Source organism: Neoarius graeffei, chromosome 18, assembly GCF_027579695.1.
Source record: "Neoarius graeffei isolate fNeoGra1 chromosome 18, fNeoGra1.pri, whole genome shotgun sequence".
NCBI lineage: Eukaryota > Metazoa > Chordata > Actinopteri > Siluriformes > Ariidae > Neoarius > Neoarius graeffei.
This window is the reverse complement of record NC_083586.1, coordinates 25,875,935-25,896,729: the sequence shown is the minus strand read 5'-3', so window position 1 is coordinate 25,896,729 and position 20,795 is coordinate 25,875,935. Positions and strand designations below refer to the sequence as shown.

Here is a 20,795-nt window from a genome sequence, read left to right as displayed (position 1 = left end):
AAGGAGCTACAAGGAGAGGAGAGACTAGAGCCTGATCTCGACCCTGTGCTCTTTTTCAAGACTCCTCATAAAATATTAAAACCACAAAATGCCCACCCTCTCAGGATCTTTGTAAATACTTGCATTTATATTTCATCTATTTCTATTTAACTAGTGCAAAATAATTTAATGCATGTACACTTTGTCAGTGTATTAAACAGTTGTTGTGCCCAGACAAATGAAGCTGGACATTTGGCTTGTCACTATTAATGAGTCTCTCCAGTGCAAATATTGAGCTATAATACACCTACTTTTTACAATTTTTGTGATCACTGTGTTCAAGTTTACTGTACTAGTGCTTGTTTCTTGTGCTTATTGCTTATTATTCCCTTGTTTACTCCAGGCCCCTGCTCCTAGTGTGTGTGCCTTCAAATCAAACCCATTATACCTTGAGAGTGACCCAGAGTTCCACCTTTGTCCACTGGCAAGACACACCATCTGCAAAGACCATATTGTGGGAGTTCATACCAACAGCACTCAAAAGACGTTTTTATACAGAGATGCAAGTAGCTGTAAAAGCTTTTACCTATCTTTTGAGGGCAAAAACAAATTGGTTATATTTTGGGGTGAAGCTATGTTAGAATACATATTAGTTAGAAAAACTAATTATATTATTATTGTAATACAAGAATATCAAGAGTTTGGTTCCAAAACGCAATAAGCACCATTTTCAAAAAAATTCAAATTACCACCAAAAAAAGGTTGGCATTTGAGCGCGCTCTTCAAAGTTCCAAAATCAGTTTTATACAAAACGCGGTATCCATTATAGATCCCTTTTCTTGACAAAAATCTGACAAACGCCACTACTGATTTTCAGCAGAACGTGATTTCTCCACTCGACCAATCACAGTGCACCATTCAAATACGGAAACAGTAATAGCAGCTCGGGTGGCACAGCGATGTAGTGGTGAGCACTGTCGCCTCACAGCAAGAAGGTTCTGGGTTTGAGCCCAGCAGCCGACAGGAGGCCTCTCTGTGTGGAGTTTGCATGTTCTCCTCGTATCTGGGTGGGTTTCCCCCACAGTCCAAAGACATGCGGTTTGGTCAACTGGCTACCCTAAATTGTCCATAGGTGTGAATGAATGAATGAATGAATGAATGAATACATAAATAAATAACTTTGATGGGATTGAACATTTCTTATCTTACGGTTTCATATTATTCCAGTTGAGAATGTGGTCCAGTGTTATTTTCTACTTTGAGCACACTTGATTCCTCCTGGGATCTAGATATGCCACTTAATATATATTTTGGCACTGCCTAAAAGTGGAGCTCCCGATGAATGTAAAATGTGTTAGTAAATAATCCCATGTTATTTTTTTAAAAAGCAAATTTAAAATAAGCACTGGATAAAAAACCATCTATCTTATGTAAATAAAGATACAAATTTCATTGTCCAGTGGTCAGGTATTTTTGAGATGTTGCCTTGCACTTATGATGAAGTTCCCTGTGGTCACAAAAGCCATCAAAAATCAGGTCGATGCTTTCTCTTAATATGGTGCTAAACTTTGCGCTGCGCTCTGCTGTGCTATGAATTTAACTGTATGTGCTGTAGAAGGCATCCAACCTTCTAAAATTTTTGTTCAGAATAAAAAAATCTGTCTTTTTTTTAAAGTTTCCATGTAAACATCTGACTGGGTCTATTAATGTTCCTCAGAACTTTGTGTGTAAAATCGATTGGGACCTGCAGGCGACAAGATGAATGAAAAATCTGTGGTCCAATATAAGAGATGGTCCAAGTTCAGAGGCTGTCACATGTGGGGATCAATTTTACTTCTTGTTTCTAGCTATATTTCACACACGCAAAGTTTTTATTGCTGTCATGGATTTGTCGCATTTTGGGGAAACAATGTGTCATGAATATATTGCATTTTGGAAAAAATAAGCAGTTTTTAAAATAAAATGTTAAAAATGAAAATCTAGATTTGTATTTTAATGTTATTACAACCTCATTGTGATAAAAGTTTCCAACAGAAAATAGTGGTTTTCTTGCTACCAGTTTTTTGATGAACAAAATACCTTAAGTTAATTACAGTGGATTTATTGCATTTTGGAACCAAACTCTTCATATTTTCAGATGTCAGGAAATTCAAAAATCACTGAATACTAAATAATGTGAGCCAGAATGCACTAGGAAAGTTAATTCAGTCAGTTGAGTTTCACATCTTTTGTATGAATGCATTTGTATGTAAAGTTGAGGCCAAAAGTTTATATGCAGTTGGGTCCATAAGTATTTTGACAGTGACACAATTTTTGTAATTTTGTCTCTGTACATGACCACAATGGATTTAAAATGAAGAAATCAAGATGTGATTGATGTGTAGACTTTAAAATCAATCTTAAAACTTTTTAAACCAATGGGTTTAACAAAAAAAATTGCATTAACCATTTAGGTTAATGGCGAGATGTGGCCTGATTGTTATTTTATGATAAATTAAGGAGATAAAAGGTCTGGAGTTGCTTAGAATGTTGAGTTTGCATTTCATATCTGTTCATGTGAAGGAGGCCATCATTCGGCAAAAAACAAAAAAACAAAAAAAACAAACAACCCAGACCTGTCAAAGAGAGAGCAGAAACTTTAAGGGTGTCCAGATCAACAATTTGGTGCATTCTTAAATAGAAGGAATGCTTGGACAAGCTCAGCAACACCAAAAGACTCTGGAAGATCATGGAAGACAACTAAAGTAGATGATCACAGAATTCTTTCCTTGGTCAAAAGGGGAAAAAAAAACCTTCACAACATTTAGCCAATTCAAGAACATTCTTGAGGAAGTAGGCATATCACTGTCAATTGTCTAAAATCAAGAGACACAAAAGCCAAATGGCGGCACAGTGGTGTAGTGGTTAGCGCTGTCACCTCACAGCAAGAAGGTCCAAGTTCGAGCCCTGTGGCCGACGAGGGCCTTTCTGTGCGGAGTTTGCATGTTCTCCCCATGTCCGTGTGGGTTTCCTCCGGGTGCTCCGGTTTCCCCCACAGTCCAAAGACATACAGGTTAGGTTAACTGGTGACTCTAAAGTGACCGTAGGTGTGAATGTGAGTGTGAATGGTTGTCTGTGTCTATGTGTCGGCCCTGCGATGACCTGATGACTTGTCCAGGGTGTACCCCGCCTTTCGCCCGTAGTCAGCTGGGATAGGCTCCAGCTTGCCTGCGACCCTGTAGAACAGGATAAAGCAGCTAGAGATAATGAGATGAGATGAGACAAAAGCCAAATTAGATGTAGAAGTCTGACCAATTCTGGGACAAGATTATTTGGACAAATGAAACCATGATTAACTGATACCAGAATAATGGGAAGAGAATGGTATGGAGAAGGAAAGGAACAAGCATACCACATCACCTGTCAAACATGGTGGAGGTAGTGTTATGACATGGGGCGTATATGGCTGCCAGTGGAACTGGATCACTGGTGTTTATTGATGTGAATGCTGATACAGTAGAAGTAGCAGGATGAATTCTGAACTTTATAGAACTATACTTTCTGCACAGATTCAGTCAAATACTGCAAAACTTGAAATTTTAATGACACGAAATATACCACAAAAGCAACCCAAGGCAAAGAATTTTTATGTTCTTAAATGGCTGAGTCATTTCCCTGATCTCAACCCAATCAAGCATGTTTTTCCCTTCCTGAAGACAGAACTGAAGCCAAAACTGAAGCCAGAAAGACTCACAAACAAGTAGCAACTGAAGTCAGCTGTAGTTAATGGCCTGGCAAAGTATCTCAAGGGAGGAAACTCAGCATTTGTTGATGTCCATTGGTTTTCAGGCTTCAGGTAGTCACTGACTGCAAAGAATTTGCATTCATGTATTAAAAATAATCCTTATATTTATAATTATATTAGTTTGTCCAATTAATTTTGAGCCTGTAAAAATGGCAGGACTGTGTAAAAATGGCTGTAATTCCTAAACCGTTAAAGCAATATTTCTGTTAAACCCCTTGAATTAAAGCTGAAATTCTACACTTCAATAACATCTTGAGTGCATAATTTCAAATGAACAGTGAACAAACTTTCATCTGAAAAGTTCAACTGAACCCCAAGACTACAACAAAGGAACTGTTGAAGGAGTTGGAGGAATCAGGTACCATGAAGAAATTTAGGTAATTGGCCATTGGCCTAAAAGGGGTCTTATGGTGTCTACAGCCTACGAGATTTCAGCAAATCATATAAGTTTATTCCAAACCATGCTATGCAACACGGATCAAATAACCTTGGGTATGACATAATGTTTGATATTTGTCGACTGTATGATAACACCTACTGAATCAGAGGCTATGATGCAAGCCAGTAGACAATTGTGTAATCAGTGTGCGTCATCCATCTGTGCTGCTATAATGGTGAACAGTGAAGCTAAGCAGGACACCAGTGCGCATTGATCAGTGCGTCATTTAATTTCATCTGGGTAGACATAGGTCATTGCAGCAGGCATGTTTTGAGATGGTCATTTCTTTCATCTTTCATCTGGGACATCCCAAAATTGCACAAAGTATACCTGCCATTAGAGAGCCCCTACTCCAAGACCTGCACAAAAAAGTCAAACTGAACTTTGCAGATGAGCACCAACCTTATGGAGAAGAGTTATCTGGTCAGATGAAACAAAAACTTAACATTCTTGGCCAGAATAATCATGGAAGAAAAAAGGGTCAGGCTTCTTAAAGTGGATTATCTAGAAATACTGAAGCAACACCTAAAGCAACACCTCAGTTAACCAGAAAGTTAAAACTTGGTGGCAACTGGGTGTTCCAACAAGACCGTGATCTTCAGCACACAGTGCCCTCCACAATTATTGGCACCCCTTGTAAATATTAGCAAAAAGGGTTAGAAGAAAATCCACTTTTTGATGAAGTAGCTTTATCTCACATTGAGAAAAAATGAGAAAAATTTTAACAGAAATAAATTTATTCAGAGAAAAAAATCCCTCATCAAGAAATAATTATTTTATCTACTTTATATCATGAGTGCTGTTTTACTGGCAAAGGGAGGTTGTTCAGTGTATTAAATGCAGGGTTGTCAATAATAGTGGCACATGTGTTTTTGTTGAAAATAATTATTTCTTGATGAAGGATTTGTTTTTCTCTGAATAAATTTATTTCAATTAAAGGTTGGATTTTTCCTCATTTTTTCAGTGTGAGATGAAGCTACCTCACCAAAAGGTGGATTTTTAAAAACCCTTTTTACTAATCTTTACAAGGGGTGCCAATAATCATGGAAGGCACTGTATATATACATAATAGTATACAGATGCTATTTTAGAATGTTACTTGTACTTCTGTACTTATACAATTAAAAGGCAATGCCAACAAATACGATCAAAGTGTATGTAAATTTTGATTGAGTGAAAATCTGTATCGCAAAAAATAAAAGCTGAAATAAATGTGTCTCAGCTAGTATTTTGAAATGAGCTCCTAGGGAATTAACATAGATACTGTAATTGACTTAACATGGAAAATGTATGGGAAATGAAATGTGTGGAGTTGTGAAAAATTGAGTTTAAATGCCAGGGTGTATGTAATGTTTTGGCCTCAGCTGTACATCTATGAAAGACACATTCTGCATTAAATAAACTCCACTTTGACTTGACAGTACTATATGTGAATCTTTTTGGTTAGAAAATGTTACTTCCTTAAACATAAATATTGCGATGTAAAAAGATGTTGAGAACCCCACTTATATGTATTCTTTTTTTGATACATCATGCAGGGAATTATAAAAGGAACCATGATATGGAAGAAGTTTCCCTGTCTGGCACTGAATACTGTTTCCTCTGTTCTGGCAGAAACCAGCAACTGGAACCTACGCATGTAAGAGTACACAGAAATATTCTTATAGACTATCTTAAATTCTATCTATGAAAATCTGTGATTGCTAACTTCACTCCCAACTCTAACCTTAGTTATTTGGCATTCATTCATTCATTCATTCATTCATTTTCAGTAAGCATTTTATCCTACCACCCCAGTTCCAAAAAAAAGTTGGGGTGCTGTGTAAACTGTAAATAAAAACAGAATGTGATAATTTGCAAATCATGGAAACCCTGTGTTTCATGGACAATAGTACAAAGACAACATATCAAATGTTGAAACTGAGAAATTTTTATTGTTTTTTGAAAAATATATGCTCATTTTGAATTTGATGTCAACATGTTTCAGAAAAGTTGAGACAGGGACATTTTTGCCACTGTGTTGCATCACCTCTTCTTTTAACAACACTGTAAACTTTTGGGAACTGAGGAGACCAATTACTGTAGTTTTGAAAGATAAAATGTTGTCCCATTCTTGCATGACATACATTTTCAGTTGCTTAGCAGTTCGGGGTCTCCTTTGTCGTATTTTGTGTTATATAATACACCAAATGTTTTAAAAGGGAGACAGGTCTGGACTGCAGGCAGGCCAGTTTAGCACCTGGGCTCTTTTACTATGGATCCATGCAATTTTAATATATGTACTGGAAGCAGGTTGGCATTGTCTTGCTGAAAGAAGGAAGGCCTTCCCTGAAAAAGATTTTGTCTGGATGGAAGCATATTGCTCTGAAACATGTATATACCGGTATCATTCAGCATTCATGATGCCTTCGCAGATGTACAAGCTACTCATGTCGTGCACTAATGCACCCTCATACCATCACAGATGCTGGCTTTTGAACTGTGCACTGATAAGAAGCTGGATGGTCCCTCTCCTCTTTAGCCTGGAGGATGTGTCCATGATTTCTAAAAAATAATTTCTAAATTTCAAAATGAGCACATATTTTTCAGAAAGCAATAAAATTTCTCTCTTTCAACATCTGATATGTTGTCTTTGTACTATTTTCATTTAAATCTAGGGTTTCCATGATTTGCAAATCTTCACATTCTGTTTTTTTTTTTATTTATGTTTTACACAGTGTCCCAACTTTTTTGGAATTTGGGTTGTAGAATCTGGCAACCTTGGCCATGAGGAATAGAAGAAGAAACCTTTATTTGTCACATGTACACTTCAAGCACAGTGAAATTCATCCTCTGCATTTAACCCATCTGAAGCAGTGAACACATGCGCACACACACCCAGAGTAGTGGGCAGCCACACACAGCACCCGGGGAGCAATCAGGGGTTAGGTACCTTGCTCAAGGGCACCTCAGCCCAAGGCCACCCCACGTCAACCTAACTGCATGTCTTTGGATTGTGGGGGAAACCAGAGCACCTGGAGGAAACCCATGCAGACACGGGGAGAACATGCAAACTCCACACAGAAAGGCCCTTGCCGGCTGCTGGGTTCGAACCCGGAACCTTCTTGTTGTGAGGCGACCGTGCTAACCACTACACCACCGTGTCGTCCTACACACTATGTGTGATGCCAGTCCATCACAAAGCTTAAATATTTGTAATTTGACATATTATGAAAAACTCACTATTTCAGTGCTTGTGTATCATATACATTTGAGTATCCTGAGTGCCTACCAACCCACAAACTCTGAAATAAGACAACCCATTCAGTTTCTTTTGGGCTACGTATTTCAGAAAACATTGCTTCAACAAGCTGTTCAGATTTGGCTCTTCTTTCTATGACAAAGCTCATTAGAATTATATCACCCTCTCATTTGAGCATCTCCACCCATACCTTAAGAACTGCCTTTATGAAGGATACACCCTTTTTTAAATTGCAAATGCCTGATCAACTATCCATCCATCCATCCATCCATCCATTTTCCTCTGCTTATCTGAAGTTAAGTCACGGTGGCAGCAGGCTAAGCAGGGTAGTCCAGCCATCCCTCTCCCCAACAACGCTTTCCAGTTCCTCCTGGGGGATTCTATTGTGGAAATTCTCAAAATTTAAACTCTCCCAAGCAAAAATGATTCAAAGTCCAAGAGGTTGCAGAAAAGTTTAGGCTTTTATTAAATCAATTAGTAAAAGCCAAGTTCGGTCTGCAGCGTGAACCAACTCTAAATCACAAAACTCTCATTTTATATTGCCTCAAAAAAAAAAAACCCACAGTGTTTCCAAATAATTTCATTGGTTAGCATGTCATGTCATACAACTTTAACATTTTCTATTAGGAAGTACATCTCACACTTCTCATATTTTGTATCAACCAAGCCAAATTTTCCAGGTCAATTCAGGAAGAATCAAAACATACAATAATAAGTGATGTGTCATGAACAACACAGCATTCAGAGCATACAATACATGATTCAAGATGAGGTAAAGAGACAAGGGTAAAGAGCTGTTCCATGGCCAGGACGGAATCCACATTGCTCCTCCTGAATCTGAGGTTCGACAATTGGTCAAAGCTTCCTTTCCAGCACCCTGGAATAAACTTTCCCCAGAAGGCTGAGTAGTGTGTGATACCCCTATAATCAGAGCACATTCTCCGGTCCCCCTTTTTGAAAAGAGGAACCACCACCCTGGTCTGCCACTCCACAGGCACTGTACCTGACCTCCATGCGACATTGAAGAGGCATGTCAATGAAGACAGCCCAACAATGTCCAGAGCCTTCAACATCTCAGGGTGAATCTCATCCACCCCGGCACCTCCAAGGAGCTTCTTGACTGCCTCAGTGACCTCTGTAAGAGATATGGGTGAAACTTCCCCCAAGTCCTCAGACTCCACCTCCTCCATGAAGGACCAACTAGCATTATGTCAAAGCAAACTATGCTTGGGAACTGCTCTGTTGTCAGCTGCACAGAGCAGCACACATCTTACATTGACCCCCAGCCTTAGAGGACAGAAGAGTTGAGTAGATTGAGTTTATTTTTGATGGCAAAGTCGCAGGTACATTTGGCAAAAACCTGTTTGTGTGTGCTAACTTTACCAATCTGGGCCAGTACAACACAGGTCTGGCAACAAAATTGTACCTAAAAGAGGGCTCAATACCAACTGTCCATGGCAAAACTGTAGAAAAAGGAAATGTAAGTAAGTATTTAAAAAAATATGCAATGTGTTTCTTTGGACACCATGCCATCAGTGCTCCAGTCTGGTTCTGGGTGGATGTGGCACCAAATTCTTGGTTTAGGTGGGTGCTTGGGCTTGTGTTGGGCCTTGAATAGATGCAAGGATGCAGATGGAGGCTTGGGTTCTGGATGAGACTTGGGCTCAGGCACTGGACAGGACCTGGACTTGTGCTCCGGACTGGACATAGGCTTGAGCATGGGCTCAGGCTCTGGACAGGACCTGGACTTGGGCTCCAGACTGGACATGGGCTTGAGCATGGGCTCTGGCTCTGGACAGGACTTGGGCACGGACTCTGGACAGGGGCTGGACATGAGCTCCAGACTGGACATGGGCTTTGGACAGGACATGGGTTCAGGCTCTAGACAGAACTTGGGCTCTGGACTGGACATGGACATGGGCTCTGGGTAGGACTTGGACATGGACTTGGGCTCAGACTCTGGACAGGACATGAGCTTGGGCTCTGGGCTGGGCATGGACTTGGGCTCTGGGCTGGGCATGGACTTGGGTTCCGAACTGGACATGGACATGGGCTCTGGGCAGGACTTGTGCTTTGGACAGGGCATGGACATGGGCTGGAGACTAAGCATGGACTTGGATATGGGCTCGAGCATGGACCCTGATGTCCACATGAGTGCTGGTGTCAGCATGGCCTCAGGGACAGGCATAGACTTTGTCTGAGTAATGGTCTTGTCTTTTCTGAAGCCAGGCAGTGTGGCTGTGATGTCTTCTTCGAAGCCTAAGCCAAGGGGTGTAGTGGTGACATCTTGCTCAAAGCCTAAGCTGGATGGTGTGGCAGCAACATCTTCCTCAAAGCCTAAACCGGGCAGCATGGCGGCGACGTCTTCAAAGCCGGGTGGCATGGCAGTGAAGTTTTCAAAGCCGGGTGACTTGGCAGCGGCATCTTCAAAGCTGGGCGACAGGATGAAGAGCTCATCTGTATGGAAATCTGGAGCAGAGGCCACCATGTCAGCCTCTGGCGCTGGCTCTGGAACTGGCTGTGGAGCAGAGACCACCCTGTTGTTCTCTGGCACTGGTTCTGGAATTGGCAGAGGAGCAGAGGCCACCCTATTGGCCTCTGGCACTGGAATTGGCAGAGGAGTAGAGGCTGCCCTGTTGGCCTCTGGTGCTGGCTCTGGAACTGGCAGTGAAACAGAGGCTGCCCCATCGGCCTCTGGCACTAGGTCTGGAACTGGGAGTGGAGCAGAGGCCGCCATGTCGGCCTCTGGAATTGGCAGTCTGGGAGGTTTCAGTGGAGTGGGCAGTGGAGCAAAGGCTGCCCTTTTGGACTCTAGCGGGAGCTCTGGAGTGAAGGCCTCCTCTTCTCCCACTGTGTCGGCCTCTGGAGGGAGCTCTGGATCGAAGGCCTCCTCCTTTGCTGTTGCGTCAGCCTCTGGTGTCTTAGTCCCCCCCCCCCAAAATTTTTTTTATGTGGGCTCTCCTTCCTGGAAGCCTGGAAACGGGATTTAAGCTCCTCATCAAATGCCTGGGTGTTCCGGAGGGATGGGTGCTGCATCCTGACCAGGTCTTTGGCCCACTGGTGTGCTGGTCCAGTAAGCCAAAAAAAATCATGGAAGATACCCAGATGTGCTCTGAAGGCTTGGGCTCCATCAAGTCAGAAAAAAGAGCGCACATTGTAGTAGGAACCCATTAGTAGGAACCCGTACTCCACCCCATCATAGGGTGCTGGTACATCCAATCCTAATCACTGCATAAAAATTACTGATCCGGGTAGAGGGACAGAAACCCAGGCATCGCGTTGAGCAGCGTGCCAGCTCTCTTCCACTACATCCATGGTATGGTGAAGGATTCTGTCAGTGAAGACAGGTTGAGTGCAGGCGGATGTATGCGCAAGAAGAGAGTCTTTATTGAATGAAACACTTGTGCATATAGTCTAAAACAGCAGGCTGAATCAAAGAAGAATAAACAGGGAACAATAAACAGGTCGGGCGAGGCACAAACAGGCTAAACTGGGCAGGACAAGATCAGAAACAAAACACAGAACAAGAGTCAAGAAACCAGGAAGACAATATGATTACAAGGCTCAGGAATGATGATCAACAACGCAGCACTTTGCAAAGTCTAGGTATGTGCAGCGCCCTTTTATGTGCGCACTGATTGTGCCTTAATCCAGGGCAGGTGCTAGTCATAGGAGGTACGCGCTGTACAGAGCATGCACATGAGTGAAAGTCAGATATGCGCACCAATGCGTGCAGATGTGACAATCATGAAAAAGTTCAATATTTTCCATCAGTTATTTAAGAAAGTGAAAATTCAATATATTCTAGATTCATTACACGTAAGCTAAAATGTTTCAAGGATTTTTCAATTTTAATTTTGATAATTATGGCTGACAGTACAAAAAAACATCTCAAAATATGAGAATATTTCATTTCGAGTTTGAGTAAAACAGTATAAATACCATGTATCTCGCAGTCCAGTTCAGTAGATGCAACCACAATCATGGGGAAGACTGCTGACTTGACAGTTGTACAGAAGATGATTATCGACATCTTCCACAAGGAGGGTAAGCCACAGAAGGTCATTGCTGAAAAGGCTGGCTGGAAAAGGTGCACAATCAATAGGGATGACTGCAGCCTTGAGAGGATTGTCAAGAAAGCTTGATTCAAGAACTTGGGAGTGCTTCACAAGGAGTGGACTGAGGCTGGTGTCAGTACATCAAGAGCCATCATGCACAGATGTCTTCAGGAAAGGGGCTACAACTGTCACATTCCTAATATCAAGCCACTCCTGAACCAGAGACAACATCAAAAGTGTCTTAACTGGGTTAAGGAGAGAAAGAACTGGACTGTTGCTCAGTGGTCCAAAGTCCTCTTTTCAGATGAAAGTAAACTTTGGAAATCAAGGTCCTAGAGTCTGGAAGAAGAGTCGAGAGGCACAGAATCAAAGGTGTTTGAAGTCCAGTGTGAAGTTTCCACAGATTGTGATGATTTGGGGTACCATGTCATCTGCAGGTGTTGGTTGACTATATTTTATCAAATGCAAAGTCAACGCAGCCGTCTACCAGGAGATTTTTGAGCAAGTCATGCTTTCATCTCCTGACAAGCTTTATGGCAATGCCAATTTCCTTTTCCAGCAGGATTTAGCAACTGCCCACAGTGCCAAAACTACTACCAAATGGTTTGCTGACCCTGATATTACTGTGCTTGTTTGGCCAGTATTATTTAAATAATTTCACATTATTTAAAAAAAAAGCAAAATAAAAATAAGCACTTGACAAAAACCCATGTATGTTATTTAAATAAAGATACAAAGTTTGTTGTCTGGTGGTCAAGTATTTGAGATCCCTAGCCTTGCACTTACTATCAGGTTCCTTGTGGTCACAAACGACATTAAAAATCAGGTCAATGGATTCCCATAGTCTCAGCTTCGCTCCAAGTGATTTGCACATGGGGAGTTTGACCATAAATCCTGACAGATCATTGACATTCCTCTTTAGATTTTTCTGATGCAAGTTTTTTTTTCATGCCTTGGTGGGTCATTTGGTTTGGATATCATTTTGTGGGTCTGACCCGTGAGATGCAGATCACTTGGGAGGTCTGACTGTGCACTGTCCTGTATACTTATTGTTCTGTGTTGTCCTTTGTATTGTGTATTTTTACCTCACCTGGGACGGAGTCCACCAGGGGGTGAGGTATTGTTTTCAGTTGGGTTTCTTTCTTAATTATATTACGGGAAAACGGCTGGACCAATCTTCATGAAACTTTCAGGATAGATGGGCATTGGTCTCAAATAGAACCTCCAATATTTTAAGGGTCATCAGTCAAGGTCACCAAAAAGGTCAAAATAATTTTTGTTGTGGCTACTACCTCATATAGAGGCACTAGCCACTATGTCATCGTGCTGTAAAAATGTAAGATTGTAACAATCATGCACTGCACATGCACATACACATGTTCTGATTAAAATGGCCAGTGAGTGTATACAATTCGGTTCACCATTCGAAATAAATGGACTAGACTAAAGAAATCGCTTTCAGACGTTTATGCTTATTACATAGGGAAAGTGCCGGGCCATTTCTGGGAAATAAGAGTTTTGGTCATGGTGACAGCATGTGTATATCAGCCTCAGTTCAGAGAGTTCAGTCTTGAAAACTGTAAGAGGTAAGAGTAGAATAATATAAAGTACAGACACTTGGTATATTTTACTTCTGTGATTTTTAAATTGTTCATTTTTGTATTACACTTCATTTTTGTGGCAACTGCCTCATAGAGTAAATATATATGCTATATTTACTGTATGGACATGGTATCAGAACATTTCTCATCTCATTATCTCTAGCCGCTTTATCCTTCTACAGGGTCGCAGGCAAGCTGGAGCCTATCCCAGCTGACTATGGGCGAAAGGCGGGGTACACCCTGGACAAGTCGCCAGGTCATCACAGGGCTGACACATAGACACAGACAACCATTCACACTCACATTCACACCTACGGTCAATTTTTAGAGTCACCAGTTAACCTAACCTGCATGTCTTTGGACTGTGGGGGAAACCGGAGCACCCGGAGGAAACCCACGCGGACACGGGGAGAACATGCAAACTCCGCACAGAAAGGCCCTCGCCGGACCCGGGGTTCGAACCCAGGACCTTCTTGCTGTGAGGCGACAGCGCTAACCACTACACCACCGTGCCGCCCATCAGAACATTTTTTATTTATAAACAGTAGACACATGTACCCATAGGGTACCTATTTTTTTGCGATATCTTCCTTCATATTCATCATAAGTGCTACCGGGCGAGGTTTGTTTTGCCTGGCAATACTTGTTGTACTTGTATCTTACGGTCATATATTTGCACTTTATATGGTTCAGTGTACTGTTCTACTTGGTTCTGAAAAACACCTTGGTCATAAAAACTTTTGTTCCAGTTTACACAAGTTGTAAAGAGAAATGACAATAAAACCCACTTCAATTTTTTTTGTGTAAATTGCAGCAAATTTACAACCCTGAGACACACAAACACATTTTCTGCTAAATCATGATTTGTACTTAGTTGTTGTGTTTATTTTCATTACATGCAGGTGTGACCCTTTCAGTAGTTTGGTGCTGCCCCTGGATGCCCCACCATCACTGAAGGACCTCCCTAACAACATCAGAGAAGAAATTTCATTTGGAGAGTAAGTTGTAATCAACCTCTTTATTCCTTTTGACACATTTTGGAGAATCATAGCATTGCAATTTATTGCATTAGATTTTGAGATACATTTTTTTCTTCTTCCCAAGACCACTAGCACGAGTAAATAAAAAAAAAGTTCTCAAAAATAGACCAATAAAGTGATAGTACCGACAGTAGCAGGTAAGTAGTAACTTCCTTTCAGAGGCAAACATTTCTTGGTAACTAAGCTGCCACTAGTAGGCACCAGCACTTCCTGCATCCTATGGGAAGAAGGGGAAGGTGACTCCACTAGAAGTTCACTGCGATAAAAAACCCCAAGGGACACCCCTTTGCTCTCTTATGTCTGGCTCAGGGATGAGTGGATCAAAGTAGTCAAATTCTGCAAAAGCAACTTTGTGGGCACCTGGGCCCTGCCATCAGACTAAATTCCATGAAACTGAAATAAATTAATTTTTTTACTTGCATGTTGAACACACCAAAATGGTTGAGACAAAAGCACCAAGTGGCGAGACCCTTGTATGCAGGCTTGTAGTACTCAAGTCCAGGACTCGGACTTGAGTCCGACTCATGCCCTAATTTTAAAGACTCATGGCTTGACTTGGACTTGAGCACTGATGACATGGACTTGGACTTGGACTTGTGCATTAACTGCAATAGGGCTCATTGTCAGGATGCAGGCACTTATGGATGTATATGCAGGGGAGAACAGGAAATGCAGACTGGCAAACAAATCCAAAACGCTAGACAAAATCGAAGGTGAGGGACAGGCAGGGGTTGATCGATCAGCAGACAGAGTAGTAAGGGCTAGACTAGAGAGTAACAAGAATGAGGCAATAATGAGGGTCAAGAACATGATAAGGCAGGCAGAATAACAAGACTTGGTATGACAGGTAAGACACTGAACGATACTTTGCATTGAGTGAGTGTGGGAGAGGTGTTTATATAGTGTAGGCTGATTAACCAGGAAATGAGTGACAGGTGTAATTAATAGGCAGGTGATAGAGGGCGCTGTGGTTCTTGGGTGTTGTAGTTCAGATCGGCCATGTTTGTAGTCTGACTGGAAGTGGTGCTGTCTATCGTGTTACTGACAGAAGCCCCCCCCCACCCCCCCAGGAGCTCCCTCCAGGAGCTACATTCTTCCCAGGATGCCCCCTCCTTCTGGTGTGGGCTTGTCGGGGTGTTGGTTGTGAAATTCTTGAGTAAGGAGAGGGTCTAGGATGTCCTTAGCTCCCACTCAGCTTCATTCCTCTGGTCCATAGCCCTTCCAATCTACCAGGTACTCAAGCTGGCCTCTTCTATGTTGAGAGTCTGAGATCCGATTTACCTGGTAGATGGGTTCTCCTTCTGGGCCAGGAGATGGGTGGTTAGGGATGGACATGTTCTCAGACAGGGGCCCTGGATGGAGGGTTTGAAGCAGGAGATGTGGAAGGTGGGTGACAGACGACTGTGAGATGGGAGCTCAAGTCTATAGGAAACCTTGTTGATGCACCGGAGCACCTTGTACGGGCCGATGTAGTGTGCCTGTAATGCTTGGCATGTGTTGGGTTCCCCAAGGTCCCTGGTGGACACCCATACCCGATTGCCAGAGAGTACTCGGGATTGTTGCTCCGGTGCTTATTGGTGTATTCCTTGTACTTGGCATTAACTGACTTGATGCATTAGTGAACTTCCTCCCAAATCGACTGGCTATGGGTGAACCACTCCTCCACGGCCTATACCCATGCTGGAGAGTTGTCCCAAGGAAACAGAGGAGGTTGGTAACTGAGCATACACTGGAAGGGTTTAAATTGTGTGGCTGAGTGCTTGAGAGAGTTTTGCGTGTATTCGGCCCATGCGATGAATTCGGCTCAGTCCCCTTGGTTTTGCATGCAGAAGATTCTCAGGAAACATCCTATTTCTTGGCTGGCTCTCTCTACCTGGCCATTTGATTGGGGATGATATCCCAAAGTGAGGCTCACCGAGACCCCTAGATGCTCCATGAAGCTGGCCCATGGACGAGAGATGAATTGAGGGCCACGGTCACTGACTATGTCTTCTGGGATGCTGAAGTATTGGAACACGTGCTGGAACAATAATTCAGCAGTCTGAAATGCTGTGGGTAGGCCAGATAACAGGATGAATCTCAGCGCCTTGGAGAAGCGGTCAATGATGACCAAAACTGTGGAGTTGCCTTGGGATGGCAGCAGGTCAGTGATGAAGTCGATTACCAGGTGGGACCATGGTCTCTGAGGCACAGGAAGAGGGCATAGTTTGCCAGCCAGAGGAGTTTGAGGGACCTTGGCTTGAGCACACTCAGTGCATGAAGAGATTAAACGAATGATCTCAATCCGCATGTTCTCCCACCAGTACATGTTTCACAGCAGTTGGTGGGTGCAGTGGCTGCTGGGATGACCAGTGGCAGGAGAATTATGTGCCCATGCGATGAGTCTGCTCCTGAGATGATTAGGAATATATAGGTGGCCTGGTGGGCAGTTGATTGGAGGATTCTGTGGTTGTGAGTCCTTTATCTCCTTGTTGAGGTCCCAGGTGATCACCTGGATGAAGCATTCAGGTTTCAGGATGGGATGAGGTTCCTGGTCGTAAAGAGACGGGCTGAAGATGCATGACAGGGCATCAGTCTTGGTGTTTTTGGTGCCAGGACGATAAGATATTGTGAAGTTGAAATGGGTGAAGAACAGTGTCCATCAGGCTTGGCATGGGTTCAGTCTCTTTGCCTTCTTGAGATACTTGAGGTTTTTATGATCAGTACAAATGACAAAGGGGTGTGTGTCCCCCTTCAACCAGTGCCTCCATTCCTCTAAGGTGAGTTTGATGACCAGTAGCTCTTTGTTCCCAATGTCCTAGTCTCTCTCTGCTGAAGTGAGCTTTTTTGGAGAAGAACGCAACTGGGTGGTGCTTGGGCCTTTCACCGAAGCGCTGGGAGAGAATTCCCCCCTACACCAATCTCAGAGGTGTCCACTTCAACTGTGAAAGGGCAGGTTGGGTCCAGATGCTGAAAGATAGAGGCTGCGGCAAAAGCCGTTTTGAGCCTGTCAAATGCCTCTTTGGCTGTGGGGTTCCAGTGGAGGCGTTTGGGTTCCTTCTTCAGGAGGGAAGTGAAGGGCACCACGAGGGTGCTGAACCCTCTAATGAATTGATGGTAAAAGTTTGCGAAGCCTAGGAAATGTTAGAGCTCCTTCACTGAGGTGGGTACGGGCCAGGATGTGACTGCAGTTACCTTGGAGGGGTCCATGCTGACCCCCTCAGCACTGATGATGTACCCCAGGAAGGAGATCTTGCGCATGTGAAATTCACACTTCTCAGCCTTGACATAAAGATGGTTCTTAGACAAGCACTTGAGTACTGATCAAACATGGTCAAGATGACTTTCTTCAACAGGGGAGTAGATCAGGATGTCATCGATGTAAGCTATGACACCTCCCCAACATGTCTCACAGCACATCATTAATTAGGCACTGGAACATGCTTGGCGCCGAAGAGAGGCCATAAGGCATGACTCAGTACTCAAAATGGCTGGGGCTGGTACTGAAGGCAGTCTTCCACTCATCGCCCTCGTGGATACAGACCAGGTTGTAGGCACTACGTAGATCAAGTTTGGAGAAGATTGTGGTGCTGCAGAGCTGTTCCAATGCAGAGGGCACAAGTGGAAGTGGATACGGGTATTTCACTGATATCTGATTGAATCCTTGAAAGTCTATACACAGACAAAATCTGCCCCCTTCTCCACGAAAAAGTATCCTGCTGGTGAAGTGGACGGGTGTATGCACCCCTGCTTGAGGGCATTCTGTATGTACTCTTCCATAGCAGCTTGTTCATTTTGGAACAAAGGGTAAATGCAGCTGCATGGGAGAGAAGTACCAGGCAGGAGGTCGATGGCACAATTGTATGGACAATGTGGGGGTAGGCCTAATGCTTTGCCCTTGCTGAAGACCTCCCCTAGGTCCAGGTAGCACATGGGGATCCCTTCCAGGGAGTCAGGGTGAGAACTCTCTACAGAGGTGGAAGAAAGATTTAACTGAGGACATCGGAGACAGTTCTGGAAACATGTCGGGGACCACTGGAGAATTTCTGCCAGGAGATGAGTGGGCCATGAAGCTGTAGCCACAGATAGCCCAGGATGATGTGGTGATGCTTGGTAGCTGTGACGAGGAGTGAGATTTGTTTAGAGTGAAGAAATCCCACCTGAATATGCACGGGAGCGGTCTGGGAGGTGATAAGGCCCTCCCCTATGGAGCCTCCATCGATGGACCAGATGCTGAGTGGCTCTGCAGCAAGTTTGTGGGCAGATTGAACCTTTGGACGACTGAGCTGGCAATAAAGTTTCCCTCTGGCCCTGAGTTGATAAATGCAGACAGTGCATGGGTTGAGGAAGACAGTTTCAGTAATACTAGAAGCTTGAAAGATCGAACTCTTAGTGATCTCATGGGACTCACCGAATCAGCCTTGGTCTCCTTGGAGTTGGTGCGTGGTGGGCGGACTGGACACTGAATAATAGGGTGACTGGAGCTTCCGCAATAGAAGCACACGCCCTCCTTCTTTCTCTGATCTCATTTGGAGTGTTTCAGGTGAGCACAAGAAACTTCCATGGGAGAGGGAGAATCAGAGGCTATGGCAAGCTTGGCTTCCTCCTGGAGGGATGGACAGCTGGATCACAGATGGTCTAGCCCAATGGCAAGATCAATGAGAACATCCAGAGTGAGATGGTCATCGCGGCATACTAGTTCACTCAATACTGAGGGGTGAAGTCCTTGGCAAAACACCACCTTTAATGCTGGCTCATTCCATCCACTAGTGGCTGCAAGAGTCTGGAAATCTAGGGTATAATCGGCAACTCTCCTTGAACCTTGGGTGATGGTGAGTAGGCTCTGGCCGACTTCAATTCCCTCCGGTTCATAATCGAACACACACTTGAATAACTCCAGAAAGCTGTCATAGGAGGTGGTGTGTTTGCCTCCACTCCTCCACACTGTGCTGGCCCATTGTAGCACTTTGCCGGTTAAAAGTGAAAGAAATCTGGCAATCTTGCATTCATCCAAGATGAGTGGGAGCAAGGAGAAGTACATGGGGCACTGAAGCAGAAACCCCTTGCAGCTGATTGCACTTCTTGGGGCATGGAAGTGGGAGCACGGGACTCGGAGGAGCTTCGGGGTGCGTTAGGAGGGCCTGTGGCATTATAGCAATAAGCTGAGCCATCTTGGTGTTGAGATCGGCGAGGATCTGCTGATGTTCTCCTAAGAGGCGCCCTTGAGTGATCAAAGCAGCTTGCCACGCCTCCTCTGCTGCATCCATATGCGGCGTAGTATACTGTCAGGGTGCAGGCACTTACAGATAGATGTATGTGCAGGGTAGAGCGGGGAATGCAGACTGGCAAACAAATCCAAGATGAAATCGAAGTCAAGGGACAGGCGGGGTCGACCGATCGGCAGACAGAGTAATAAGGGCTAGACTAGAGAGTAACAAGAATGAGACAATAATGAGGGTTAAGAACATGATAAGGCAAGCAGAATAACAAAGCTTGGTAAGACACTGAACGATACTTTGCAACGAGTGAGTGTGGGAAAGGTGTTTATGTAGCGTGGGCTGATTAACCAGAAAATGAATGACAGGTATAATTCATAGGCAGGTGATAGAGGGCGCTGCGGTTCTTGGGTGTTGTAGTTCAGATCGGCCATGCTTGTTGTTTGACTGGAAGTGGCGCTCCCTATCATGTTACTGACACTTGTACATTGGAGACGAGCACTCAGATTTTTTCTTTATTTTTTTTTGTAACATGCCATAATAATTTGGCATAAGATATTTATGTCTACATTACTTTTAGTACAAATTTTGTGCAAGAGTGTCACACCTGCGCGGGCTGTCGGGAAACTGCCGGTGCTTTTTGAGTCATGGGAAAGCGGTCAGGCTCCTTCTCTTCTGATCAGTTTCTGACTGGATTACTCGTGAATATCAATCAGATAACTTTCCAGTCCCCCCAGGATTTCGTGGGCCTTTTTTGTGATTGTTGCTGGCTAAAATGTCTGATGTTGCGGGGGTTTTTCCAAAAAATTGCGATGAAAGTTGCAGTGTTTTTGAGGTTTTAGCTGTGATTACACTGCGGGAGAAAGTGAAAGTTGCGAGAAATTGTTGCGATTTTCTCTTTTTGTGATTAAAATTGAGTGATATGTTAAATATTAAGTTATTACTGAAAAGCTATTGATTAAAAAAACAAAGACACTGAGAAATGGTCCTATAAACAACTTTACCCACATAAAAGATTACTAGGACTACAAAAATGCAGAAAAATAGGCTTTACTTATCCAAATGCACCTGTTGGTTCAAAAGTTAAAGTGCAGAGAACCTCACAGCACAACATGAAGTTACCTTAAAATATAATATAAATGCCTCAGCTTTCATGTAAGAAAAAAAAACTATTAATACTAGTACTGTGTGCAGGCAGTCTCTCCTGAAGACTAAATTAAACAATAATTATAAACTAATAAAATAAATGGCTCAGGCTTCATAGAAGAAAAAAACAATTTGAACAGAATCTCACAGTATGATGCTGAAGCTGCCTAAATAATGGAAAATAAAATACCATTTTGGCAAAAATGTTGGCATCCATTAATTTCTTGTATTAAGTAAAAAAATAATGTAAAGTGCACACAGTCCTTCACTGTAAACATAATACACTTTCAGTAACAGAATTTAAGCCTATAT

At 43.1% G+C, this 20,795-nt stretch overlaps 1 pseudogene; it reads left to right on the top strand.

Moving 5' to 3' along the window:
- The window catches only part of LOC132865749 (cilia- and flagella-associated protein 221-like), a 53,783-nt pseudogene extending 39,259 nt beyond the window's left edge, over positions 1-14,524 (top strand).
- The last annotated feature ends 6,271 nt before the right edge of the window (positions 14,525-20,795 follow it).